A 27,561-nucleotide genomic window follows, 5' to 3' on the forward strand; every position below is an offset into this window, starting at 1 on the left:
TTTACAGTCTTCAAAAAATGTGGGTGGCCCTTATTGCAACATAATGCTGGTCTGCATAATAGTAGCTGTGATCGTTAAGGACTCTTGTCAGCATAACCTTAGTTGTGCAGGGCAATCGGGCTATACAGCCCTACTGCCTGGCAGCTAAGGGCCTGGTTCTGGAGGCAGGCAGGACTGATCAGGATCCAGCCTTCACAATATGCTAATTGTATTATTTGGGCTGATAGCTTAATCTTTCTTTCTTTTATTTTTTATTTTCTTTTATTTTTGGAGACAGAGTCTCACTCTGTCAGTCACCCAGGCTGGAGTACAGTAGTGCGATCTTGGCTCTCTGCAACCTCCACCTCCTGGGTTCAGGCCATTCTTGTGCCTCAAGCCTCCCGAGTAGCTGGGATTACAGGTGTGCACCACCATGCCCAGCTAATTTTTGTGTTTTTAGTAGAAATGGGGTTTCGCCATGTTGACCAGGCTGGTCTGGAACTCAAGTGATCCGCCCGCCTCAGCCTCCCAAAATGTTGGGATTATAGGTGTGAGCCACTGCACCCAACCTTAATGGCTTAATCTTTCTCTGTCTCAGTTTCCTCATTTGTCAAAGGACAATAGTATCTACATCGTGGAGCACTGAGAAATACAATGATGGAATCTTTTACTGTTTCACTGGCAGCTTTTAGCGTGGTAATATTCTGGTTTATAGTGTCCCTAAAAAGAGTCTCAGGGGCTATTTTAAAATTAGTATTTAAAATCATTTGACTTTTTAATTTTTTTGAGACAAGATCTCGCTCTTGTTTAGAGTTCAGTGGTGTGATCACAGCTCACTGCAGCCTTGAACTCCTGGGCTCAAGCGATCCTCTCACCTCAGCCTCCTGAGTAGCAACTATAGGCACATGCCACCACTTCTGGCCAATTTTTAAAATTATTTGTAGGGACAGGGTCTTGCTGTGCTGCCCAGGTTGGTCTTCAATGCCTGGCCTCAAGAGATTATCTCGCCTTGACCTCCAAAAGTGGTGGGATTACAGGCATGAGCCACCACGTGTGGCCTCACTTGACTTTATTATCAACAAATATTTGAGTGCCTGAAGAGGTTAATTTTTTCCATTGTTAAGGAATAACTTTATTACATTTATGAAACCGGTATTTTTCTCTCATTCAGTGCTTAGTATTCATATTTATTTTATTTATTCATCCCATATATATTCGTTTGGCACGTACCACGGTAAAGGTATTGGTGAAGAATGGAAACCACTAGACTTAACACTGTCTTCAATTCAGTAAAAGAAATAGGCAGTCACATATAAAGAATAGTCTTTCGAGATCTAGCCCAGATGTCACGCCTTCTGAGACGGTCATAACTTTGCAGTACTGTAGTACTTACACTGTAGCATCTAATCAGGTTGCATTACGTTTTTTTTTTTTTTTTTTTTTTTTTTTTTTTTCCAGATTTCTTTTTCTCACCTAGAATAATCTTCTGGAGGTAGAAACCTTATCTTACCACCCATTTCTTCTCTCACCTCTGTAAACTCAGCATTTAAGGGAATACACAACCTAGATTAGGCTAGATCCAAAACATCTGTTGCATGAAGGAACAAGCCACTATTTCTAATACAGTTAGAATGTGATAGATGGTACACATAGAGAGGGGTACAGAGCCACAGAGTTGAATGATTAATTGCAGTTCGAGCAGTCAGAAAGAAGAGATTTCTTAACTAAGAAGTTAAGAATGGCTAAGTAATTTTCCCCCAAGTTAAAAAGCCAACATTTGAACCAGGGCCAGAATTTCCTCCTGTCCTCAGAGGAGGTCTCCGGAAAAAAAAAAAAAAAAAAAAAATCCAGTTTATGGTCTTCTCATTCATTACAGGCCTATGGACCTTGATTTCTTTCAAGGTTTTCTTCCACCTCTAATTTTTCCAAAATTTGTTGACATCATGTACATCACATTGGGTCAAGCAATAGAGCTATAGACATGACTTCTATTGCCGTTTCTTTAACAAGGCAAATCTGGCCGGGTGTGGTGACTCACACCTGTAATCCCAACACTTTGGGAGGCTAAGGTGGGCAGATCACGAGGTCAGGAGATCGAGACCATCCTGGCTAACACGGTGAAACCCCATCTCTACTAAAAAAAAAATACAAAAAATTAGCTGGGCATGGTGGTGCATGCCTGTAGTCCCAATTACACTGGAGGCTGAGGCAGGAGAATTGCTTGAACCCAGGAGGCAGAGGTTGCAGTGAGTCAGAATCACACCACTGAACTCCAGCCTGGGTGACAGGGCGAGACTCCATCTCAAAAATAATAATAATAATAAAAATTTTTAAAAAGGCAAATCTCACTCCATTCCAGAGCATATTAAATAACCAGTAACCATAGAAAATAGACTTCCTATCTGTATTTTATATAAAAAGAAAGTTGCTTCTTTTAAAAACTCTGAGTTCAGAAAGCTCTTTAGTCCAGCAATCCCTCACAGTTGTGGTCGCTGTGTAACCAAATAGTATTTGGAAATGCTATTTTTCATGTCTTCACTAATGAATAGATGTCTGATGGCTTCTCACCTGCAGAAACCAACTTTCTACTTCTAGTCTCAGAAACCATTCTGAAATTAATTTTTCAATCTTTACTCCCAGCTACTCACAGAATTTCTACCTAACTTAGTTGGTATTATAGAATCTACTTTGTGGTTTCAGTTAGTCTATGTGGATTCTTTTATGTGATGTGGTCAGACCATAAGAGAAATTAATAATACATTTTAACCTAAAATTCTGACGTGTCCAACAAAGAGCAAGAGGGATATGTGATTATTATTATTATTATTATTATTTTGAGACAGAGTCTCACTCTGTCACCCAGGCTGGAGTGCAATGGCACAATCTTTTCTCGCTGCAACCTCTGCTTCCTGGGTTCAAGCGATTCTCCTGCCTCAGCCTCCCAAGTAGCTGAGATTACAGGCGCCCGCCGCCATGCATGACTAATTTTTTTTATTTTTAGTAGAGACGGGGTTTCACTATGTTGGCCAGGCTGGTCTCAAACTCCTGACCTCAGATGATCCACCTGCCTCGGCCTCCCAAAGTGCTGGGATTACAGGCATGAACCACCGTACCCGGCTGGGATTATTCTTTAACATGAACTTTACAGGGGGCAAAAATAAGGAGATAAGAAAATGAACAACAATATGATCATTTGAAACAGGGTCAGTGAGGCCAGGAGGTCATTTTTCTGGCTTCTCCCATCAGACCACGGCTTTGCTGCTGTCTGAGTGCCCCTCAGGCCTCCTTAGGGTCCCTTCCTCAACCGTCCCCACCTTTGAATGTGTTTGTATAGAAACTGCTCAGGAGACCGGAAGAGCCAGCTCACACCTGTCATCTCCATACCTAGGGAGGCTGAGGTGGATCACTTGAGTACAGGAGTTTGAGACCAGCCTGGGCAACATGGGAAAGCCCCTACTCTACAAAAAATACAAAAATTAGATGGTCATGATGACACACGCCTGTTAGGGGGCTAAGGTAGGAGGATCATTGGAGCCCGGGAGGTTGAGGCTGCAGTGAGCTGTGATTGTACCACTGCATTTCACCCTGGGCAGCAGAACGAGACCCCTTCTTAAAACAACAACAACAACACATCAAATATAAGTTATCATAAGAAAGCTGCAAAGACAAGTATGTCTTAAAGCTGATGTATTCATCAGTATTGTCTATTAGGTTGGTGCAAAAGTAACGGCGGTTTTTACCATTGCTTTTGCACCAACCTAATAGATTATGCTACTTAACAAATTAACCCTGTGATTTGCTAATATTTGTGGTATTTTCTGGTATGACACAGAAACATTTGATTTCTTATGCACGCAAATCTTATTCTCACGGTGACTTAGGCATTCTAGCCAATTCCCTCTTGCGATCATGCCATCTCAACACATGGATTCCAGATCACCATGACAGAGAGATAGAGCTGATGGATTATATACATGCTCTTAAATATATTGGCCTGGAAGTGGCATATGTCGCTTCACTTCATAATAGCTTCTTGGTTCTAGTACCCACTGGGATGTTTGTTGTATTCAGGTTTTGGCTGTGGAATCTAGCTTAAGACTAAAATCTTTCTGCTCTAGTTTCTTTCATCAGCTCTCCCAATGTAATTGATTATTTTATCAATTTTGTTATGCCTAGCATTTTATCTGTACAATGACATCATTGGCATTTATACAGAATATACACATATTAACAGATATTTCTATCTATAAGTAATGGCATCTATGTCTTTGTGACTTATTTTTGATGAATTTAGTTGTATCAAATCAAATTGCAGAACTCTAGCATGGATTATGCTGTATGCTGTAGATCTCAGGGAGTCAGTTTATACCTTGGGATATAAATGTATTACCCTCTGTTACGAGTGAAAAACTCCAAATTCATTAGATATGCATCTGTCATATTTGTCTTGGCTCTGATCTATATCTGTCTATTCAAAATTTACCTATATGCATCTATATTTATGAAGGTACCTGCCGGTGAAGGCTGAAAAGTAAGGCTCATTGGAACTAAAGATACATGTATACTATATACTCTTCAGTAAGTCACAGCCTTTGGCCACGGTGAAGATCTGGATAAAAGGCTAATGTTGTAGAAAGTGTAGGTTTTGAAAAACTAGGCATGTTTTGTAAATAAATAAATAAGTAAAAAGTTTAGAAACGGAACTAGACTTAGCTAAGAATTTCCTCTTCAGAGCTATTAATTTATTCTAATCCAATGGCGAAATGATAGGAGAATAGCCATGTTTAGTAGAAGCAGCTACTTAGTTGTGTGAACTAATGACTGAATATGAGTTTACAGAGCAGTTTCTTTTTTTATTTTTTATTTTTATTTTATTTATTTATTCTTTTGAGATAGAGTCTCTCACGGTCACCTGGGCTGGAGTGCAATGGCACAATCTTGGCTCACTGCAACCTCTGCCTCCTGGGTTCAGGCAAGTCTCCTGCCCCAGCCTCCCAAGTAGCTGGATTACAGGTGCCCACCACCATGCCTGGCTAATATTTTGTATTTTTAGTAGAGATGAGGTTTCACTATATTAGGCAGGCTGGTTTCAAACTCCTGACCTCATGATACATCTGCCTCGGCCTCCCAAAGTGCTGGGATTACAGTTGTGAGCCACCGCACCCAGCCTCAGAACAGTTTCTTACCTAAACTTTTGCGGGAAAATGACATATTTTTTTTTTAGCAATTAAGAAATCTAGTATACTGTGTGCAGAACGAATAGTAATAGCACCAAAATCTCACAAATCACCACTGAAGAACTTACTCATTTAACCAAATACCACCTATTCCCCAAAGACCTATAGAAATAAAAAATAAAGAAATAATTCATAAGCCACAATAGGATGAGGGAAGAAATATCCTTATACGAATTATGAAGAACACAGAGAAAGCCAGTAACATGCTCAGTATTTTTTAGCACTGTTTTCTCAACAAATATTTATAATGGGGGAAAAGACTGTAAGGAGAACATATTATTGCCATTAGCTAAAATTGCCATGCTGTTTCTCTTTACATGTATTACAGGTTGAGTATCCTTTATCTGAAATACTTGGGACCAGAAATATTTCAGATTTCAATTTTTGGGGGGGATTTTGAAATATCTGCATTATATACTTACTGGTTGAGCATCTCTAATTTGAAAATCTGAAATCCTAAATGCTCCAACATGGCCTTTGAGTGTTACGTTGATACTCAAAAATCTCGGATTTTGGAGCTTTTCAGATTTTGAATTTTCAGATTAGAGATGTTGAACCTGTAGTATAGTCCATCGTCTCTACAACTCTATTGGGTAGGCACTACTATTTGTTTTGTTTTTTGTTTTTCTGAGATGGAGTTTCGCACTTTCATCCAGGCTGGAGTGCATCTTGGCAGGTGCAATCTTGGCTCACGGCAATCTCTGCCTCCTGGGTTCAAGCAATTCTCCTGCCTCAGCCTCCCAAGTACCTGGGATTACAGGTGCCTGCAATCACTCCTGGCTAACTTTTGCATTTTTGGCTAACTTTTGCATTTTTAGTAGAGACGAGGTTTCACCATGTTGCCCAGGCTGGTCTTGAACTCCTGACCTCAAGTGATCCACCCACCTTGGCCTCCCAAAGTGCTGGGATTACAGGTGTTGGGTAGGCACTACTATTAACTATAGTTAACAGAATGGGAAACTGAGGCACAAAGCAGTTCAGGCTTGTCTGAGGGGACACAGCCAGTAAGTGGCAGAACCAGTATTTAAATCCAATTATCTTCCTGTGTGTAGGAGCCTTGCTCTTAACTTCTAGATCAGACCACCTCCCTGATGGGGGATGAAACAGAAAGATGTTCGGAAATGCTAAGGAAAAGGACTGGACTGAGGACCAGTCTGCCTCATGTCAGTAAGTGTGAATGAGATTTAATGCTCATCCTGGAATGGATGAAGTACCAGTGTCCCGGTTGGATCTGCCTTTAATCATTTGGAGAAGAAAAGGAGTTTGGCACTAAAGAAGCAGTGGTGTGCATGCCTGTGGTCCCAGCTTCTCAGGAGGCTGAGTTGGGATCATCCAAGCCCAGAGGTCAAGGCCGCTGTGAGCTGAGCAGTGATCGCACCACTGCACTCCAGCCTGGGTAACGGAGTGAGACTCTGTCTCAAAAATAAATAAATAATAAAGAAGCAGTTGCATACATAGTGGTGAGTCTACAGAAAGTGAAAACGGAGAAAATGTTAACCATTTTCAGAGCAACCACTGCACATGAAAGGAGTATGGTATCATAACAGAATCACAAGTCATAGCTGGAGAATTTATAATATTGCATGTGTGAGGCCTGTGAGCAAAGAATATGATAGGATCCAATCAGTAGAAAAACATCTCTTGTCCTCAGAGAAATTCCAGATAATCTTAGATATGTCTAAAGACAATCGGGATGCGGTCAGTGATCAGAAACAATAGTCATTTACATTTGGGTACGATGGAAAACAAAAGTAAAAAAAAAAAAAAAAATGAACAGAAAGAAGCAGCTGATATCTAAGAGAGATGATGTTCCTCAAGGGATGAGATGGAGGAGTTAGCCTGGATATGATTCCCGGAGGACTGATTTACTTTTTACTTTTTTTTTTTTTTCTTTTTTTTGAGGTGGACTCTGGCTCTCTCACCCAGGCTGGAGTGCAGTGGTGCAATCTCAGCTTACTGCAACCTCCACATCCAGGGTTCAGCCTCCTGCCTCAGCCTCCCATGCAGCTGGGACTACAGGCACATGCCACCATGCCTGGATAATTTTTGTATTTTTAGTAGAGATGGGGTTTCACCACGTTGGCCAGGATGGTCTCAAACTCCTGACCTCAAGTGAATTTACCTGCCCTGGCCTCCTAAAGTGCCGGGATTACAGGAGTGAGCCACTGCACCCAGCTGAGGACTGACACTTTGAACTGTGACTCAAAGGTCATCTCAGAAGATTTGGACTATTACATAGTAGGACATCTTGCAGCAGAGACTGAACAATTAAAAAGACTAAATTCAGGGGTTGCAGTTTTACTTGCAAAATTGACTTAGAGTTGACGTTAATCACCCAGAATGCAGAAAAAGAGCAAAGGAATCCTAAATGGGGATCATTCATAACATATCGCTTTTGATCCATGTTTAATTGGGTGCCACCAACCTCAGCATTAGCTTTCATTTTAATTAGCGATATGGAAGAGCAAAAGAACATTATCTTGAGAACAGTGCTATATTAAGGAAAGCTCTGCAAGAAATCAAGATGAGATTATACTAGAAAACCTGCTAAGGAGTGCCCGGGGGTAGCTGGGGAAGTATGGAAAGGCAAGAACCGAAGTCTAGCTAGGCAGTGTCAGGAGACACCTGGAAAGTGGTAATCAGTTAGAGGAAATTGCCACAAAATTAGATGGAAACTTTCAGTATTGAGGGATCTAAAAAAGACCAATGTGATTCAGTTCAGTGCATAGATGCAGAACTCACATTGCTAATGTCCAGATCATCCTTCCTGTCTTTTCTTATGAAGCTTGAGCCTTTGCCATTTATTCATTCTTCCTGCAGGTATGTTCTTGGATTAATTCATTCAAATGCTTATTTATTTACTAGGGATCTACCTTTTGAGGTTGGCATTGAACATTATGTAAAAAGTACAAGGCCAGGGACAGTGGCTCATCCCTGTAATCTCAGCACTTTGGGAGGCTGAGGCAGGTGAATTTCCTGAGCTCAGGAGTGCGAGACCAGCCTGAGCAACGTGGTCTTAGGAGGCTGAGATGGGAGGATCATTTGAGCCTGGGAAGTCAAGGCTACAGTGAGTCATGATCATTCCACCATACTCCAACCTGGGTGACAGAGCAAGACCCCGTCTCAATAAAATAAATAAATAAAAATAAAAAGTATAAAACCCAACATCTGCCCTCTCTTAGTCCATTTGTGTTACTGTAAAAAATACCAGAGGTTGGGTGATTTATAAAGAATAAAGGTTTATTTGGCTCTTGATTCTGATGGTTGGAAAGTTCAAGATTGGGCCTCTGCATCTGGTGAGGGCCTTAGGATGCTTCCACTCATGACCAAAAGGGGAGCCTCTATTTGCAGAGATCACATTGTATGAGAGGATGCAAGCGTGCTGAGGAGGTGCCAGGCTCTTTTTAACAACCAGTTCTCATAGGAACTAAGAAAGTGAGAACTCACTCACCCCTAAGGGAGAGCATTCATCCCGTTCATGAGGGATCCACCAGCCACCATAACTCAAACACCTCCCATTAGGCCCCTTCAACTTTGGGGATGAAATTTCAACATGAGATTTGGAGGGGACAAATATCCAAACCATAGCATGCACTGCCAAAGAGGTATCTCTTTACTGAAAACAGTACAAACCTTTGGGTCTGATTTGAGTGTGGAATGATCCAGGGATATTTAATGTAATATTTAATTTCCAAGAAGTTGAAGCTATCATTACTCATTTATAATTCTGTTAGATGTGATCAGAGAATGCAATCTGTAAAACTCTTACTTTTAAATTTCGCTTAAAGATTAGTTTACAAAGTTTTTCTTAGAATAAAATATATAATCAGTGTTTATATGTATTGCATAGACAGTCATGGACAATTATCACACACATACGCACACATATGTGTTGGGTTTGTTGCTTGTATTATTCATTTCTTCTCAGTCTTTATTTTTTAAGGTTGTTCACTTCTGAGCAAAGTATAATGAAGTCTCCCATATAATTATATTTTTATCTTTTTCTCCCTTCATTCCTAAGAATTTCTGATTCACAGGTTTTTAGTTGCTATCACACCTTCTTTATAAGTTATGTCTTTAACATTACCAGATGACCTCTTCGTTCTGTTTAGTGTCTGTCAACTTTTTTTTAATATTATCACTCTTGATTTACGTTTGTTTGCATCTGTCAGGTATGTCTTATCATTTATTTTCAATGTTTCTCTATTAATTCAGGTTGAGTATCCCTAATCTGAAAATCCAAAATGAAATGTTCCCAAATCTGAAACTTTTTGAGCACCAACGTGAAGCTCAAAGGTCATGCTCATGGAAGCATTTCAGATTTTGGATTTTTGGATTAGGGATGCTCAACTAGTAACTATATACTGCAAATATTCTAAAATCCAAAAAAAAATCTGAAACCTGAAACACCTCTGGTTCCAAGCATTTTAGATAACAGTTACTCAACCTGTAATGAGCATGTTTATTAGAAACTACATACATATTGGCCGGGTGTGGTGGCTCAAGCCTGTAATCCCAACACTTTGGGAGGCCAAGGCAGGTGGATCACCTGAGGTCAGGAGTTCAAGACCAGCCTGGCCAATATGGTGAAACCCTGTCTCTAGTAAAAATGCAAAAGTTCGCTGGGTGTGGTGGCACATGCCTATAATCCCAGCTACTCAGAGCCTAAGGCAGGAAAATTGCTTGAACCCAGGAGGCAGTGGTTGCAGTGAGCCAAGATCATGCCACTGCACTCCAGCCTGGGTGACAGAGGAAGACTCTGTTTCAAAAAGGAAAAAAAGAAACTACACACAAATAAAACTTGGTTTTGCTTTTTCAGCCTAATTCGGTAGTCTGTTTTTAATGGGAAATTCCATCCACTACCATTTAGTGTAACAACTGATGGACTTAGTTATATTCCTCCATCTTAATTTGACAGCAAGTACTGTATGTCTATTCTTCTTCTCTCTTAAATGTGGCTCATGCTATTTAAATGCTAAACAATGGCTTGAGTTTAGGTCTTGACAAGCTGTGTCTGAAATGACAGTGGTTGTTCCAAGTGAAAATGACTGTCAGACATTTGGAGATAAATTAGGACTGGACCCTATGCCAGAAAACAAGACTAGACAGATACATGTTGGAGGTATCAGCTGTATTAGTTACAGTTCTTCAGAATATCAGAAGCAATAGCAGAATTCCTTTTTCTTTGGGGGACCTCAGTCTTTGCTCTGAAGGTCTTCAACTGATTAAATGAGGTCTACTCACATTATGGTGGCCAATCTGCCTTATTCAAAGTCTAATGATTTAAATGCTAATCACACCTAAAAAATACCTTTACAGCAACATCTACACCAGTATTTGACCCAACGACTGGGCACCATAACCTGGCCAGGTTGAAACATGAAATTAACCATCCCCCTCTGCACCATAGCAACAGCTGACAAAATGTGAACGGATAATTTCTAAAAACAAGCAACGACTACAATCAAACACAGAGCCAAAGATCAAGGGTTTAGCATGAGAGAATCACCACAGTTGGGATCCATTGTTTCATTAAAGAATCCAAGTATTCTTATCTTTTGGTAATACTTGTAGTGTGGTCTTGACTTATGAAATGTATATGTTTTTTTCTATGTTTTTCATGTTTGACAATTTTTCTCTAGACCAGAACTTCAGACTGGAGATATTTCTTAAGAGTTGCTATTTCATTAGCCTTATCTACATCCTAGAGATCTGTTTGCCCTGGGGTTTTGAGGGCTAAGCCCTGAGTTGCAATGCATTAACTCTGTTTCGTGCAGTCTTTCTAGGACTAAATACAGCCTGCAGCTAAATACATGCTGCTTCTCCAAGTCTGCTGCTGTGCTGATGTTTCTGTCTGAACTACCCCAGACTCCAGTACCATCTGTTAACTCCGTATCTGGGAAGATCTGCAGAAGGTCTGCATTGACCCTTTGCAATCCACTATGCACTTTCAGGCTCATCTACTACATAAATCCTTTCAGCATGGCTTTGTTTAGTTAGGATCTTAGTATCCCAATTAGGAGCAATTTTATTAAACTAGGAGTATCAGTGCCTGGTAGCTAAGTGCAGGTGTTTGGGGTTTAAATCTCAGGTCAGCCTGATTTTAAATCTCAGCTCCAACACTTAATAGCCATGTAAACTTACTGAAATTACCTAACCTGTCTAAGGCTCAATTTCTCCATTTGTAAAATGGGAATAATGATTATTCTTACATCATACTATTGCTGTGGGGCTTAAATGAGATAAGGGTTGGTTATTTGAATGATCAAATATTGATATTTCACTTGAAAGAAAGTATTCCTTTTCTACCTGACAACTTCCAATTCATATTTCTTTTCTCTTTATTTTCCTTTCTTTTTCTTTTTCTTTTTTTCGATGGGGTTTTGGTCTTGTTGCCCAGGCTGGAGTGCGATGGACAATCTCAGCTCACTGGAATCTCTGCCTTCCAGGTTCAAGCAATTCTCCTGCCTCAGCCTCCCAAGTAGTTGGGAATAAAAGGCATGTGCCACCATGCAGCTAATTTTTTTGTATTTAGTAGGTTTCACCATGTTGGTCAGGCTGGTCTCAAACTCCTGGCCTCAGGGATCCACCCAACTCAGCCTCCCAAAGATTATAGGCGTGAGCCACTGCACTAGGCTCATGTTTCTTAAGAAACAAGAATTCAGACCATAAATAGTTAAGTCTAACCTCTTTCACCAGTTGTTTGTATTCTTTTATCTTTGTGAGCTTTTTCAGTGAGGAGTTTTCCTTTTTTTTTTTTTTTTTTTTTTTTTTTGAGGCATGTTCTTACTCAGTTGCCCAGACTGGAATGCAATGGTGCAAACATAGCTCACAGCAGCCTCAACCTTCTGGGCTCAGGCATTCCTCTCACCTCAGCCTCCCTGGTTGCTGGGACTAGAGGCACACGCCAGCACGCCAGGCTAAGTTTTGCACTGTTTGTAGAGACAGGGTATTGCTATGTTGCCCAAGCTGGTCTCAAACTCCTGGGCTCAAACGATCCTGCAACCTCAGCCTCCCAAAGTGCTAGGATTACAGGCACAAGCCACTGCTCCTGGCCTGTTTTCTACCTCTGCTATAAAACAGGTTTGTTGAAGTGAATTCAAGACAGAGAATCTTATTTGCTCTCCAAGTCAATCATAGGTACCTATGATGTTGTTAAATTTAGAAGAAAAAAAAAAAGCTCATCTACATGCATTTATTGAGCTCTGATTTGATTAGTATGATGCTAAGGTTGCCATCAGGCAAATCACAATGTCATTGAGGTTTAGTGAGATGTTTTCCTTATTTAGGGATGGTAGGAAAAATCGTCACTGGACTGGTCACCTCTAATCAACTCTTGGCATTTCTGCCCAACCCTCACATGTTGTCCTTATTGCTGGGATCCTTATTGCCAAACACTTTCCCTGCTCTAAGTTGTTCAAGATCTCTATGTCTTGATCACAATAATGTCATTGCTGGTTACAAATTCTTCTCTTGGGTTTACCTCTGCCTGCTCACTGAGGAAACAGTTAATGGAGTTGCTTTCCCATCTGAATTATTTCTGGACTCTCTCCATTTGCCTTTACATTCTGACTCTTGTCGCTCTCTTTTCCAAGCCTGAATTCAATAAGCCAAAGCTGAGATACTGTAATTTCCTAAATAACCCAAAGGGAAGATCTGGCATAATGTATAACCACTCTGACTGCTGAATCAACTTGCACTTGCTCTTCTCTCTAATGGAAGTTTGAAGAATAACTGTAATTGAATAGTGCCTCCACCCCATGTTCAGATTTGACTGAATCAAGCCTAGATCTGGTTATATCTGGTTTTTGTTTGTTTCACGTTGTGTTTGTGCCCCACTGGGTATAAAGCCCAAGTGTGGGCTTCATCTGGATGTATTTTCACCTCACAGAGGCATTAATTGAATCTCTGACAATAGTCTTGCCTCCGAGGAGTGCTCCAACTCTGGCTGCGGTATTAAACCAGGGTAGTTCTTGGTTCCCTTCAAAGGTAACCTCCCATCTGTTGACTGTGAACTATGGCAATGCAAAGCTTGCAGAATCATTGGAGAAGAGGATCCAAAGCATTTACAATTCCCTGCTATGCAAAGAGTCATTCTGAGTTTTTTTTTAACCTATGATTGCTCTCTTTAAATACCTAGGTGCACCCAGCAAGGTGTAGAGGTTAATGTTTGCTCTCTGACCTTTGAGGACAGATGCACTGAATCTGTTGCAGTTTGCAAGGGGATCTGTGGCAAGTTACAGCAGACAGCTTGTTCAGCTACTGCAGTTGCCAAAACTCTGCAGTGTCACATCTTGCTCGCGGCTGCCTTAAAGTGCTTCTCAGCTCATTCTGCGTGTGTAACTTCATTCAGCTCCCTGCTGAGTCCCACTGAAGAACTTTGTACTGTGGCATATGACAGCGACTTGATAACATTATGATAAACTCCTATGGGTTTGAACTCAGTCCTATTCAAATTTTCTGGTGCCTAGTGGTCAGCAGTCTTAGACCTGGGGAGTAAGAGCTGTGTCTGCAGTAGATTTAGAGGTGAGAAGAAAGAGGGCTGGACTCAGATATTGAGTATCTTAGAGCCTACGGACCATTTTCCAAAGCCTAGAATAGATTTCAGTGTAATTTGGTAATTTACATAAACTAGGATAGACATACAAAATATCTGGATATGTTAGGAAGGAGTTAAAAAATTCTCCACACTTTTTCCTACCACCTCTGCAGCCATAGAAGCCAAGGGGAAATGCACACACACACACATACACACTCTGGCAGGGAACCTGTTTTGCAAGTTTTGCTGGTAAAAAGTTCTAGGAAGGGGGCTGGTGGAGAACAGAGTGGAAAAGAAGTATCAGTTGAAGGTTTTTCAAGACCTGAGTTTTCAGGGTAACTTTATCCTGCAGAGGGAGACACGCATGGCCGCTGTAGGTTTTTCTTCCACCAATTAAGTGCATTGTTAGACAGGGAGGGGCAGATTAACGAACGCCTATAATTTTGATCACTGTTTTCTGCAAAACAGCTCAGGCTTTGAAAATGAAGCCATCGTTCCCGGCTAAGTTTCTGCCAACAGCACAAATTATACTGTGCAGAGATCCAAAGCCCCTAAAAAGGTTTCATTAATGAACAATTTCAGATGACTGTTTAAGTCTTTGCCTGACAGGTAATGTTGGCATGTCGGCAGGTGGGGTTACGGTTTCCATGGAGATTTATGATGTCATGCTTGAAAGAGCATGTCAAGACAGCCGATTTAACAAGTAGCTACTCAAAAAGTCCTATAGGCTACAAGTAGGTTTTATGCAAATGACGAGAGTTTCACTGGGAAAAACTGCAAAAGAAAACAGCCCAGACATGGAGGGGGGTTTTACCTGACAGCTCAGAAGGAAGACCCTGGAGTCCATTCCAGACAAAAACTTCCAGAAGAATTAGATTTTCTGCTTTAACTGCCGCCTCACCTGAGGAACTCTGGGTACAGGTAAATACATAGGTTTTTTTTCTTCCAAGTTTTTGCCAAAAATCATTTGGAAACATTTCGCTTTGTTTCTCGGCATTGTTCTCTTGGCAGGAAGAACTGAATCAATAAGCCCAGCTTTCCCATAGCAATGTTCATGCTTAGGGGCTGTTTTTAAGGGCTTTTATATTTATTGAATGAACTGAGATTTTTGAATAGAGCTGAAAACAAGTGATGCATTGTGCCTTCTGCTGACTGTGCTCTGTGAATACTGCTATAAAAATGCCACAGATAAGGGTTAGATGGACAATATGAAAATTGAGATGCTCTATGTATTTGTTATTTATTCCCAGATGTGTCTGTGTGTGTGTGTGTGTTCTTCTACTCTTAAAACAGACCTGAAATGGAGACTCTGTGTAGTTTTGTATTTTCACATTGTAAAAATGCCAAAAATAAAATCCATGGAATGTTGCAGAAATAGTCTTTGAATCAGGTTTATGAACATTACACTTTTTTTAAAGTACATATCTGTATGCTTTTCTTACCGAGGCATTTTTCCCAGACTAGAAAAAAAAAAACAATCCTGTTAGAGACATCCAGTTTTTGAGTTTTTAGGGAAGCAGGACTTCTAAATTCCAAGAAGACAGATAAAAACTTTTGGAGGAAGGTGGGGTATAGGTGATAAAGGTAGTTTTTAAAGCATGGTTTAAAAGAAAATACTGGTCACTTGGGAGTATGAGTTTTTTTGTTTGTTTGTTTGTTTGCCTCTGCTGCCAGTGAGGATAAGTAAACAGTCTTGCCAGCCATTTGGATGCGATAGCAATCTCTGGATGTGGCCGGGGATCTCTGAGTTCGCTGAAAGGGGTTAGTTCAGAGGCATCGGTTGCCCTGTGAGTAGTTAGTTCCACCAAGCTTAAAAAGAACACAAAGCCTATTGTTTCTTCCACACAGTGCGTGGCAATGTGTGAGGTGAAAGCACAGAGTTCGGAATCATTGAAAGATACCTGTAAAATGGAAATCTGAACTTTTGAAACTAAAACTACTTAGGAGCAAGTGGACCGTCTTTCAAAATGTTTTAAGAACTGTCTCATGTGTGAGAATGAGACCTCCTGAAATTTTGCAGTTAGATAATGTGGATTAATGCCAGAACTCACATTCATATTAAATTGTTACCACAGTTATTGCAAAACACTGAGTGACAAAGAACTGTGCCTCCAACATCGGAAGGCCTGGGCGTTGAGTTCTGGCTTCACCACTTAGTGGTTGTATAACTTGAGGAAAGTAAATTCATGTCCTTAGGCCTCAGTCATCATGTCCATAAAATGGGATGCCAGTAGCTGCGTTGTGAAGATTAAAAAACAAAACAGACGTAGCACAGTTCTAAGCATTCATGTTCCAAATGTTAACGATTCTTTTTGTTTACTGTTGAAATGGCATTGGATGTTTAGAAAGTGTTTTTATATTCTTTACTTCCTCTTATCATTACAAGTAATGACTAGCAGTCAAATAAGTCTAGCACTTTTTTTTTTTTTTTTAAAGACAGGGTCTCACTCTGTCACCTAGGCTGAAGTGCAGTGGCACGATCTTGTCTCACTGCAACCTCCGCCTCTCCGGCTAAAGCAATCCTCCCACCTCAGCCTCCTGACTACTGGCACATGCCACCGTGCCAGGCTAATTTTTTGTATTTTTGGTAGAGATGGGGTTTCAACATGATGCCCAGGCTGGTCTCAAACTCCTGGGCTCAAGTGATTCACCCACGTTGGCCTCCCAAAATGCTGGGATTACAGGCTTGAGTCATTGCACCCAGCCTTGGCTAGCAGTCTTTATTTCCATGTTACAGATGAAGAAACTGTGGCTCAGAGAGATACTGGGAAATACAACATAATAAACTATCCTATACTGCCTGTACTTTTTCTCGTTTTAGGAGGCATAGAAAAAAATGAATGTATTACTGAAATAACTCCCAGCAGCAGCAATTATTCTGTAAAGTAATTAAAATACAAAATGTTAAATATGTCAAAGGAGCCAGGGCATTTATATTTTTACATTAATTATGCTTTTGCCACTTTTTTCTAGACAGGCTAAAGAAGTGATATTAATTTACTTTTTACTGGTACCTACTGATAGGAGCACAAGTACTGCACAGACTTAACATGTTAAATTTTACCTGCCTGAAATTTTTCTTGGCCATACAAGTACAGTCAGATTTTGATGTTACAGGTATTTTCGGAGTGAGAACCCAAGTCACCAAGGCGCTGTGTTTGCTACAGGGTGCAGAAGGAGCCTAGGCGTTGAATATACAGTCCTTTATTCCTTCTGCGTTCTAGACGTTGGCACCTCCTCCCTTGCCTCTATCCCAGACAGAAACACAGCCCATAATTATATTCTACATCCATTGTATGTAAGAGACAAATATGTTTTTCATTGTGCTAATTTTAGCCACAGTCTTTCTAGCTGAGGAAAACACTCTCTTTGTTCCAAGGTTTTCCTAACAATTTTTCCAGTTTTTCCATGTCAGACTATTCAGAATTACTCAGTTTCCACACTCCTGGGAGAAGGCTCTTCATGGAGTATTGAGTAGGCTCATGGACAGGGATTCTAGAAGGGTTTTGGCATCTGAGCTGCTGAGGCTGAACTCATTCTGTGACAGATGATGTCTGTGTTCCCATGAATTAGGCTGCATTGAGGACTCTCATTCCCAGCACTGTTTGGGGGCACAGGGAAAAGGTTGGGTTATCTTATCCCAAGGCTAGATCTATAAGGAGAAAAGCAAATATGTATTTATTTATTTATTTATTTATTTTAAATTTCTGCTTTTATTTTTAGATATAGGAGGTACACGTACAGGATTGTTGCATGGGTATACTGGACCCAGATAATGAGCATAGTACCCAATAGGTAGTTTTTTTAACACACGTCCCACCTCCATCCCCACTCTAGTAGTCCCTAGCGTATTTTGTTCCCATGTTTACATCCATGTGTGCTCCATATTTAGCCCCCACTTATAAGTGGGAACATGTGGTATTTGGTTTTGTATTTCTGCATTAATTTGCCTAGGAAAATGGTCTTCAGCTCCATCCGTGTTGCTGCCAAAGAAATGATTTCATCCTTTTTTATGGCTTTATAGGATTCCATGGTGTCTATGTACCACATTTTCTTTATCCAGTCCACCACTGATGGGTACCTAGGTTGATTCCACGTCTTTGTGGATAACGCGGTGATGAACATATAAGTGCATGTGTCTTTTCGGTATAATGATCTATATTCCCTTGGGTATATACCCAATAATGGCATTACTGAGTCGAATGGTAGCTCTGTTTTAAGTTCTTTGAGAAATCTCCACACTGCTTTACACAGTGACTGAACTCATTTCGCTCCCACTAGCGATGTATAAGCACTTCCCTTCCTCTGCAGCCTCACCAGCATGCTATATTTTGGCTTTTTAATAATAACCATTCTGACCAGTGTGAGATGGTATCTCATTGTGGTTTTGATTTGCGTATCTCTGATGATTAGTGACGTGGAGCATTTTTTCATGTTTGTTGGCTTCTTGTAGGTCTTCTTTTCAAAAGTGTCTGTTTATGTCTTTTGTCCACTTTTTGATGGGGTTGTTTTTTGCTTGTGGATTTAAGTTCCTTACATATTTTGGATATTAGACCTTTGTTGGATGCATTCTTTGTGAACATTTCCTCCCATTCTGTAGGTTGTTTGCTCTGTGGATGGTTTCTGTTGGTGTATAGAAGCTCTTCAGTTTAATTAGGTCCCACTTGATAATTTTTTTATTGTTGCAATTGAAAGCAGTAAATGAAATATTTATTTCAAAGTTTTAGTTTCAAACATGAATCACAAAGCTGCAATTTTTAGGGTAGAAAAGAGTTGCGAACTCAAACATGGTGCCAAAACTCCATATAGGTTTTGAGTCACTGATGAAAGTTTTCCTAAATTTTCTTTTATTTTATTTTAGATTCGGGGGTACATGTGCATGTTTGTTACATGGGTATATTGCCTACTGGTGGGGATTGAGCTTCTAGTATATCCATTATTCAAATAGTGAACATCATACCCCAGAGGTAACTTTTCAACCCTCACCACTTTCCTACCCTCCCTCCTTTTGGAGTTCCCAGGGTCCATTATTTCCATCTTTATCTCCATATATACCAATTGTTTAACTCCCACTTACTAAGTGAGAATATGCAGTATTTGGTTTTTTTTTTTTTTTTTGCTTCTGATCTAGTTCACTTAGGATAATGGCCTCCAGTTCCAACCATGTTGATACAAAAGACACGTTTCATTCTTTTTTATGACTGTGTAGAATATTCACATATATACAGGAATATATATACACACACACACACACATCTATGAATGTGTAGAATATTCATATATGTGAATATGAATATGTGTGTATGTATAGGAATATATATACATCTATGAATGTATAGAATATTCATATGTGAATATACATGAATGAATATATATGTGTTTGTGTGTGTGTATGTGTATATATATAGATATAGATCCTGTTTTAGAATTCCAGTGAAGCTTTTTATTACATTTAATTATTGTAGTGGTCAGAGATTGTCTTTGATCAATAAGTAGTGACTGTATTGAGCGCAGCACTTTGCACCTAGTGGGTTTTAGCAAAGGCTTGTTAGATTAGAGAGGCTGTGTTCAGTGACTAAAGAAGTCCACTGCCTGGATTCGGATCCTGCCTTCATTACTTGCTCATAGCACAGGCTTTCCATTGAAGAACATATGAAGTTCTGTTCATATTCCAAATAAAATAGAGCATCTGAATTTCCGACGCCTCTTGATAAAGGAACTAGTGATCTTTAAGTATTATATTATTCTCTTTTAAAGACACTTTTGGAATTTTCACAGAAATGATTTATTCAGTAAGAAAGGCACTGGAATCTCCCAGTACAGAAAATGTAACTAGAAGTTCCTCTTGGCTGGCTACTGGGGAGGTAGAGAGCAGACAGTTCTCCTGGGTGGGAGGGATTTCTAGAAGCTCTTTACAGCTGAGGCCCTTTTCATCACTATTTATTAATTTGACTTGATCAGAAGCAATCCAGTTTTGAAGATGTAGTTTCTAAAATCTCTTTATTTCAAAGAAAGTCATCCTGAAAAATGGTGTCATCCCAGATGACCTTGCTTTTTCTCTTCAGATGTCTGGCCACAGAAGGGATCAACAGGTAGAATGGGAAAGGTGTTTTCATCCTTGGGCACTAATTGGGCTTCCCTCTTTTCTTTCCTTTTTTCTTTCTTTTTTTTGAGATGGAGTCTCACTTTGTCACCAGGCGGGAGTGCAGTGGCACGATGTCCACTCATTGCAACCTCTGCCTCCCAGAGTCAAGTGATTCTCCTGCCTCAGCCTCCCGAGTAGCTGGGATTACAGGCATGTGCTACCACGCCCGGCTAATTTTTGTATTTTTAGTAGAGACAGGGTTTTGCCATGTTACCCAGGCTGGTCTCGAACTCCTGGCCTCAAGTGATCCACCTGCCTCATCCTCCCAAAGTGCTGGGATGACAGGCATGAGCCAGTGCTTCTGGCCAGCTTGTCCTAATGGCAGGAAGCTTTGATGCTTTTACTTCCTGACCACAGACTTAGTAGGCAGCAGGAAGAGTTTTCAACTCCCTGGTTGTATAATTACGGAGTCAATGTGAAATATTATGCATTTGGAGAATCCCTTCTCTAGAGCTCTTAAAGAAAGGAAGGTACAGCCAAGTTTATGGGAAGCATGAGGATGGTCAGTCCAAAGTCAAGGTAGGTGATAGCACTGGTGGCCCCTTGCAGCACTGGCAGTCTATATGGTGGTCTAACTTCACACCCCCTATTTGTCACTGCATAGCAGTCTTCACTTTCACCCCTTTTCACTTGCTCGTGATTAAGCAACAAATGTGGTAATGGTGTTTCCTACTCTGAATTGCACTAGATTTAGTAAACGCACATGATCACGCTGGTCCCATCGAAGTGACGATAGGAGTCCTCGGAGCTGTGGGCTCCGCCCTGGCTGGTTGCACCTGCTCGGTGTTCTGCTCAGATCACACAAGATGGAGAGAGCAGAGACCCCATCAGAGAGAGGCTTCTATTGGCTGCAGTGTGACACTGTAGACTTGCCAGAAAGGGCTCTCTTTGGACACACTACTTGCCACTCAGAAGCAAATGGGCTGCTGCCTCATACATTTTTGGAGTGACTGAGAGAACTAAGATTCTGATGGACCCTTGGTCATTTTCTCTCTTCGATATTATGAATGTTCATGAATGCCCCTCAGAAGGTCACAGGGATGTCAGATCTCATTTCCTCCCCTCCCCTCCCCTCGCCTCTCCTCCCCTCCCCTCCCCTCCCCTCTCCTCCCCTCTCCTTTCCTTTCCTTTCATCACTCAGGCTGGTGTGCAGTGGTACAATCATATCACACTGCAGCCTCAACCCCCTGGGCTCAAGCTATCCTCCTGCCTCTGCCTCCTAAGTAGGTGGGACTACAGGCATGTACCACCACGCCAACTAATTTTTTTTTTTTTTAAGTGAGCCAGGGTCTCACTTTTTGCTCAGGCTGGTCTCAAACTCCTGGGCTCAAGCAATCCTCCCACTTTAGCCTCCCCAAAAGCTTAGATCAAAAGTGTCAGCCTCTTCACCTGGCCAGGCCAGGTCTCATTTTCATAGTAGTCACTGGTAATTAGGTAAATGTGCTGCAGATAATTCTTTGGCCTGTGTTTTGGAGGGACCTTTTTGTTTTTTAATTGTTTCTTTGAATTTTGCACAAAGAAGGGCTGCATGGGCTCCCTTCATCTTTAACTTATCATTTGCATCCTTTTTTATGATAAGGTTTAAGACTACTGAAGAAAGCAGCTCCAGCAAAGAGCCTCACAAAGGCCAATTTTCAGTTTCTCCCTTGTGGACTGTGTGTGTTTATGACGATCAGAAGACAGACTCGCATTTAAAACTATTCTCTCTTCAGAGCGATTATAAAGTGGCCCCATCATAGATGAACTCGACCCCTTTTAACTGCTGGTTAGATTGCTTCTTTTTTCTCTCCCTGTTGTGAACAGGACTGCAGTGACCATCCTTGTATCTGTGCATGTGGGAGTGAATCTGAAGGACAAATTTCTAGAACGTCAAATTGGATTGCTAGTTTTGGAAGGTATTGCCCAAATTTTTTCTCAAAAACACTCAGTTTATTCTATTGATATGAATGTTGCAGGGGGTATTACGGTACATTCAGATAATACCGTTTACTACAGTGATGCCAATGTGTGAAATACACTCGACGTGTGGGTAGGGTCACATAACGAACTTATATTTAGTAAACAAGCTACAGAGCAGTATAGTTAGTATGATCCCATTTATTTTATTTTATTTTCTAACAATTACTAGTGATACTTTATTTTGGTTCTTGCTTTTCTAAACTATTAACCGTGAGCATATAACTATTTAAAACTTATGCTGGGTTTGGTGGGTCATGTCTGTAATCCCAGATTGCACATGTGTAATCCCACCTTGGAAGCCAAGGCAGGAGGATCACTTGAGGCCAGGAGTTTGAGACCAGCCTGGCCAACATGGTGAAACCCGATCTCTACTAAAAATACAAAAACAAAATTAGCCGGCAGTGGTGGCGGGCGCCTGTAGTCCCAGCTATTTGGGAGGCTGAGGCAGGAGAATGGCGTGAACCCGGGAGGTAGAGCTTGCAGTGAGCTGAGATTGCGCCACTGCACTCCAGCCTGGGCGACAGAGTGAGGCTCCATCTTAAAGAAAGAAAATTTCTAGAATGATATCCAATAAATCAGAGAGAGGGACTAGAAGACTAATCAGGATAGAAGCTTTTATTCTTAACGCCTATATTTTGCTACCATTTATATTTTCATCATATGCATATAATATTTTAACATTTCAAAACAAGTTTAAAACAGAAATGGTTGCCCTGGAATGTGGCCCGTGTTCTTTCAGGGTAGACCAGCAGTTTCTACACGGGCTGAGATGGTACCTTCATCTCACACACCCACGCAGGAGTGCATTTGTGCTTTGATGTGGTTGTCCCCTGAAGAAGGAAGCAGCTCTCTTTATTTTCCCCCTTTTCCTTTATAGGATCAGTCACTTCTTGGGGCATTAGTAGTTTCATTTCTAACAGCATCTTCCCTTGGCAAGAGGAATCCCAGATAGGACCTCACCTGTCTAAACAAACGCTGTTTGGGGTCCTAACCATCAGATGTTTGGTTCAAATATGTTTAAGTTGCCTGGAATTATCAACAAAAGAAGTAAATGTATTGTAGGTCAGGGCATCTTTTGATTCATTGTATAAAACCTTCACTTTAAATTTATACCGAAATGTCCTTTAGGCCGGGCGCAGAGGCTCACGCCTGTAATCCCAGCACTTTGGGAGGCCAAGGCGGGTGGATCACCTGAGGTCAGGAGTTCAAGACCAGCCTGGCCAACATGGTGAAATCCTGTCTCTACTAAAAATACAAAAATTAGCCAGACATGGTGGCGGGTGCCTATAATCCCAGCTACTGGGGGGCTGAGACAGGAGAATCGCTTGAACTCAGGAGGTGGAGGTTGCAGTAAGCCGAGATCGCGCCACTGCTCTCCAGCCTGGGCAACAGAGCGAGACTCCATCTCAAAAAAAAAAAAAAAAAAAGTTCTTTATACCTAAACCTTACCTCTTCCTAATTTGCTGAGGGTTCATTTTAGATAAAAGGTATTTAGGTTTTCATATTAAGTTTGTAGCTATATAGCTATGATTCAGTTTCCTAATGAAAAAAAATACTGTTTTAATGTATAGACTATTTAGATTTGAAAAGACTATGAGAGATTTTTCTTTTATAGCAAGGCAAGTCAAGAATAGAAGGCATACTGCCAGAGGGATGTCTTTTGAAAGAAAAGAAACACCACTTTTTATACTCTCAAATCACTGAAGAAAGCTTTAGACATAATTTCAAACTTTAACTCCTGTTTAATTCAGATGCAACAGAATGCATTAAAACCACAAATGTAGTGGATGTGATTTACACGTTCTCTTAGCACAAATCAGTACCTATCTTCACTGTAATTAGACTTTTCTTCCTTTCTCCTTCTCAAAAGCTACTTTTAAAACCTTATGTTTTCCCTGGACATATTTTCTTTACTTCATAAAATAGCTCAGTTCTGCAACTAACTGCAAATATTTGCAAAAGGGAACAAATGTAAAATAAATGTCCCCTAATGCAATGTTTGGTGAAGAAACAGATGTCTGACATTAGTTGGTTAACCTGAAAAATAATAAGAAACAACTCTACTTAGAGGAAAGAGGGTAGAATTGAGGCTGTACTGTGCAAATCAAGAGAAAGCTATAATTTACGCAATTTTTATTAAAGAGAATACAATTGCTGTAGGCTTGGGGTGGTGCTAGGTCATGTTTAAGCCTAATTGAGCTTTTTCTATATCATTAGAAATATGGGCCAAGTTTCCTGTATTACAGGGTAAATACAACTTTTTCTTCCTGCAAATATTAAATACCACTGGCCTTTGAAGACATATACATCCACATCTCAAATGTCTTTATGCATGCCAATGCAATACAATAAAAATATTCCCTATACACTCAAATCACTGCAAATAAGCCTTAGAATCCCCACAAGTATTATTACTTACTATATCTCAGAAACTGTCACACACATTATTTCAAATATAGTTCTCCCAAAAAAAACCCTACGGAGAGATACTTATAAACCAAGGCTGAGACTAACCTAGACAGTTGATTCTTTAGGCAACAGGAGTGGAGATTTGAACCCAGCTCTTGTGACTCAAGCAAGCCTAGGGCATGTTTCTGAGATCCCTAAGGTGTGCGCTGTGAAACCGGTGGCTCATTTTACGGGTTGGATTTCCAAACATGACCATCACAATTGTGCCAGGAATCAGTGATTGACTTCTTGCCTCCACGACCTGAAGTTCTCTGCACCTCCTACATTTTGCCATTTCAGTGATGCACCAAAGGGTGGAGGTGAAGAGCGTCAGTTTTGCTGCTTGTTGGCAATACTCTCAAAAAGGCGTGGGGAGGGAAAGGTGTAACTCACCCCCGAAGTCAAGCCTGGAGATGACTTGTCAGGAATGTCAAAAGCATTTGTTAAGCAACCTTCTTCCTGGCATTATAAGAAGAAAGCCACATACATAGATCAAATCCCTTCCTTCAGAAACTTGTACTCTGTGAACAGACCCTTGGAACTCAGCCCAGAAAAAGAATACTTGGTGGTTCATAGAACTTGGTTCACAAAAGGGGGCTGCCCACGCATTTTGCACAATGACTCCCAAACACACACAATGCGCATTGGCAACAATTTTATGTGTGTTTGCGAAAGTGCTTACGGGAATTGAAGGGACACATTTGGCAACTTTTTTTCTCTCTCTTTTTTTGAGATGGGGTCTCTGTCTGTCACCCAGGCCAGAGTGCAGTGGCGCAATCTCGGCTCACTGCAACCTCTGCCTCCCAGGTTCAAGCGATTCTCCTACCTCGGCCTCTGGAGTAACTGGGACTACAGGCACCTGCCACCACGCCTGGCTAATTTTGGTTTTTTTTTGTTTTGTTTTTTTGTTTTTTATTTTTATTTTTTTGTATTTTTAATAGAGACGGGGTTTCACCATATTGGTCAGGCTGGTCTTGAACTCCTGACCTTGTGATTTGACCCCGTCAGCCTCCGAAAGTGCTGAGATTACAGGCGTGAGCCACTGTGCCTCGCCACATTTGGCAACTTTCATTGGTCAATGATTGATGCAGGCCAGAATAAGAATAGCTCAGGCTGGGTGCAGTGGCTCACACCTGTAATTCCAGCACATAAGGAGGCGGAAGAGAGCAGATTGCTTGAGACCAGGAATCTGAGACCAGCCTGAGCAACACAGGAAGACCCTGTCTTCACAAACAAATATAAAAAATTAGGCCAGGTCCTATGGCTCACACGTGTAAATCGCAGAACTTTGGGATGCTGAGGCGGGTGGATCACATGAGGTCAGGGGTTCGAGACCAGCCTGGGCAACATGATGAAACCCGTGTCTACTAAAAATATGAAAAATAGTTGGGCATGGTGGTGCAGCTCTGTAATCCCACCTACTCAGGAGGCTGAGGCATGAGAATCACTTGAACCCAGGAGGTGGAGGTTGCAGTGAGCCGAGATCGTACCACTGCACTACAGCCTGGGTGACAGAGTGAGACTCTGTCTCAAAAAAATAAAATAAAATAAAAATAAAAATTTAGCCTGATGTGGTGGCACGTGCGTGTAGTCCCAGCTATGTGGGAAGCTAAGATGGGAGGATCCCTTGAGCTTGGGAGGTCAAGGCTGCAGTGAGCTATGACTGTGCTACTGCCTTCTAGCCTAAGAAACAGAAAGACCCTGTCTCAAAAAAACAAGAGAGAAAAAAACAACAACAACAGATCAGAGGCCCTGGCCTAGGGTCAGGTTCTCCAGAAAGGCCTGCACAATGGAGTTTTCATGTCAAAAATTTCCTACATCCTAATTTAAAAAATCAGATGATCAGGAAACATTGAGTTCCGATTCCTTTGTTACAACCTCCACTAAAGCTAAGTAACAGCTGCTGTATTAAGATGCAGCTCCCCTTCTCCATGCCACACCTGCCTCCCTTACATGCCTAACTCCTGTTGTAAATAGGGACCCTAATCTGATGTTTTTGTAGTCCCTTTCCTAGGGGCACTGTGGAGAGGTAGGAGGAATTTCACCTTTGTTGTTGGACAGACTTAGATTTGAGAACTGGTTCTACCACTTACTGTTTGTGTGGTCGGGAGCAAGTCACTTGGTCCAAGTAAGCGTCTGCATCTGTTAAAAAAATAAAAAAAAACTGGCAGGGAGCTAAGAATTCCTGCTTAGCAAAATGGTTCGCAGATCAGAGACAGTGTGTGAGAAGTAATTAACCCAGCACCTGGCATGTAGTAAATGTTCAGGACATGGGAGCAACAATAAGGGAGACATCTCACAAAACATTTTGTGAGAAAGGATCAGTTTCCCTCTAGTCAATGTCTTAAACATTCATAGGTTGTTCATGGTGGGAGCTGCTCCAGGAATCATCCTAGTTTTATGGAGAAGGAATCTGAAGCTGGAGGAATTGTCTGGTTCAAGATTACTTAGTTGAAGGCAAACAGGTTCATAACCAGTGGCTCTTCACCAACCTACAAAAAGTCCTCAGATTATAATTTTGAAGATTAAGTATATGAAAGTGCTATCTGAGTGATTAAGTGTAAGCATCAGATCATTTTGAGCTGGCGAGATGGCTCACACCTGGAATTCCAGCACTTCGGAAGGCCCATGGGGGAGGATCGCTTGAGCCCAGGAGTTCAAGACCAATCTGGGCAACATTGTGAGAGCCTGTCTCTACAAAAATTAAAAAAAAATAGCCAGGCATGCTGGCACAAAGCTGTGGTCCTAGCTACTCTGGAGGCCGAGGCCAACGGATTGCTTGAGGCCGGGAGGTTGAGCCTGCAATGAACTCTGATTGCGCCACTGTGCCGCAGGCTGGGCGACAGCAAGACACAGTGTCCAAAAAAAAAAAAGAGATAATGTTGATTAGCACAAAAATGGGACAGCTACATGTGATCATATTTGGGAAAAGAAAATAACCATGCATTCATTCATTTACTCGGCACTGATTGAGTCTAGTTTGGACAGATTTTGCCCTAGTCTCTGGGATGACAGCAAGAGGCAAAACTGACAGACACTCGCTGCCTGCATAGAGCTCAGAATGTAATGGTGGGAAGGCAGAGGAGAAAACAGATACACAGATAATTTTAAATGGAGATACCTGCCATGAAGGAAGTAGAGGAAGGCCAGGTGCAGTGACTCATGCTTGTAATCCCAGCACTTTGGGAGGCTGAGCAGAAAGATCGATTGAGCCCACAAGTTTGAGACCAGCCTGGGTAATATAGCAAGACCCC

General features: G+C 41.2%; 1 protein-coding gene across 14 annotated transcripts in view; it reads left to right on the forward strand.

Moving 5' to 3' along the window:
* Positions 1-27,561, forward strand: part of KIAA1217 (KIAA1217 ortholog) — an 850,300-nt gene that overhangs the window by 521,473 nt on the left and 301,266 nt on the right. Inside the window, exon 1 of one of the 14 annotated variants that reach the window (XM_008002522.3) lies at positions 14,247-14,676. The exons of the other annotated variants lie outside the window; for them this stretch is intronic. The gene's annotated coding sequence lies outside the window, so the exon portion shown is untranslated. Of the gene's footprint in view, positions 1-14,246; positions 14,677-27,561 lie in introns of those variants that run through there. 14 annotated transcript variants of the gene reach the window in all.

The sequence above is a fragment of the Chlorocebus sabaeus genome, chromosome 9 (assembly GCF_047675955.1).
Source record: "Chlorocebus sabaeus isolate Y175 chromosome 9, mChlSab1.0.hap1, whole genome shotgun sequence".
Classification (NCBI taxonomy): domain Eukaryota; kingdom Metazoa; phylum Chordata; class Mammalia; order Primates; family Cercopithecidae; genus Chlorocebus; species Chlorocebus sabaeus.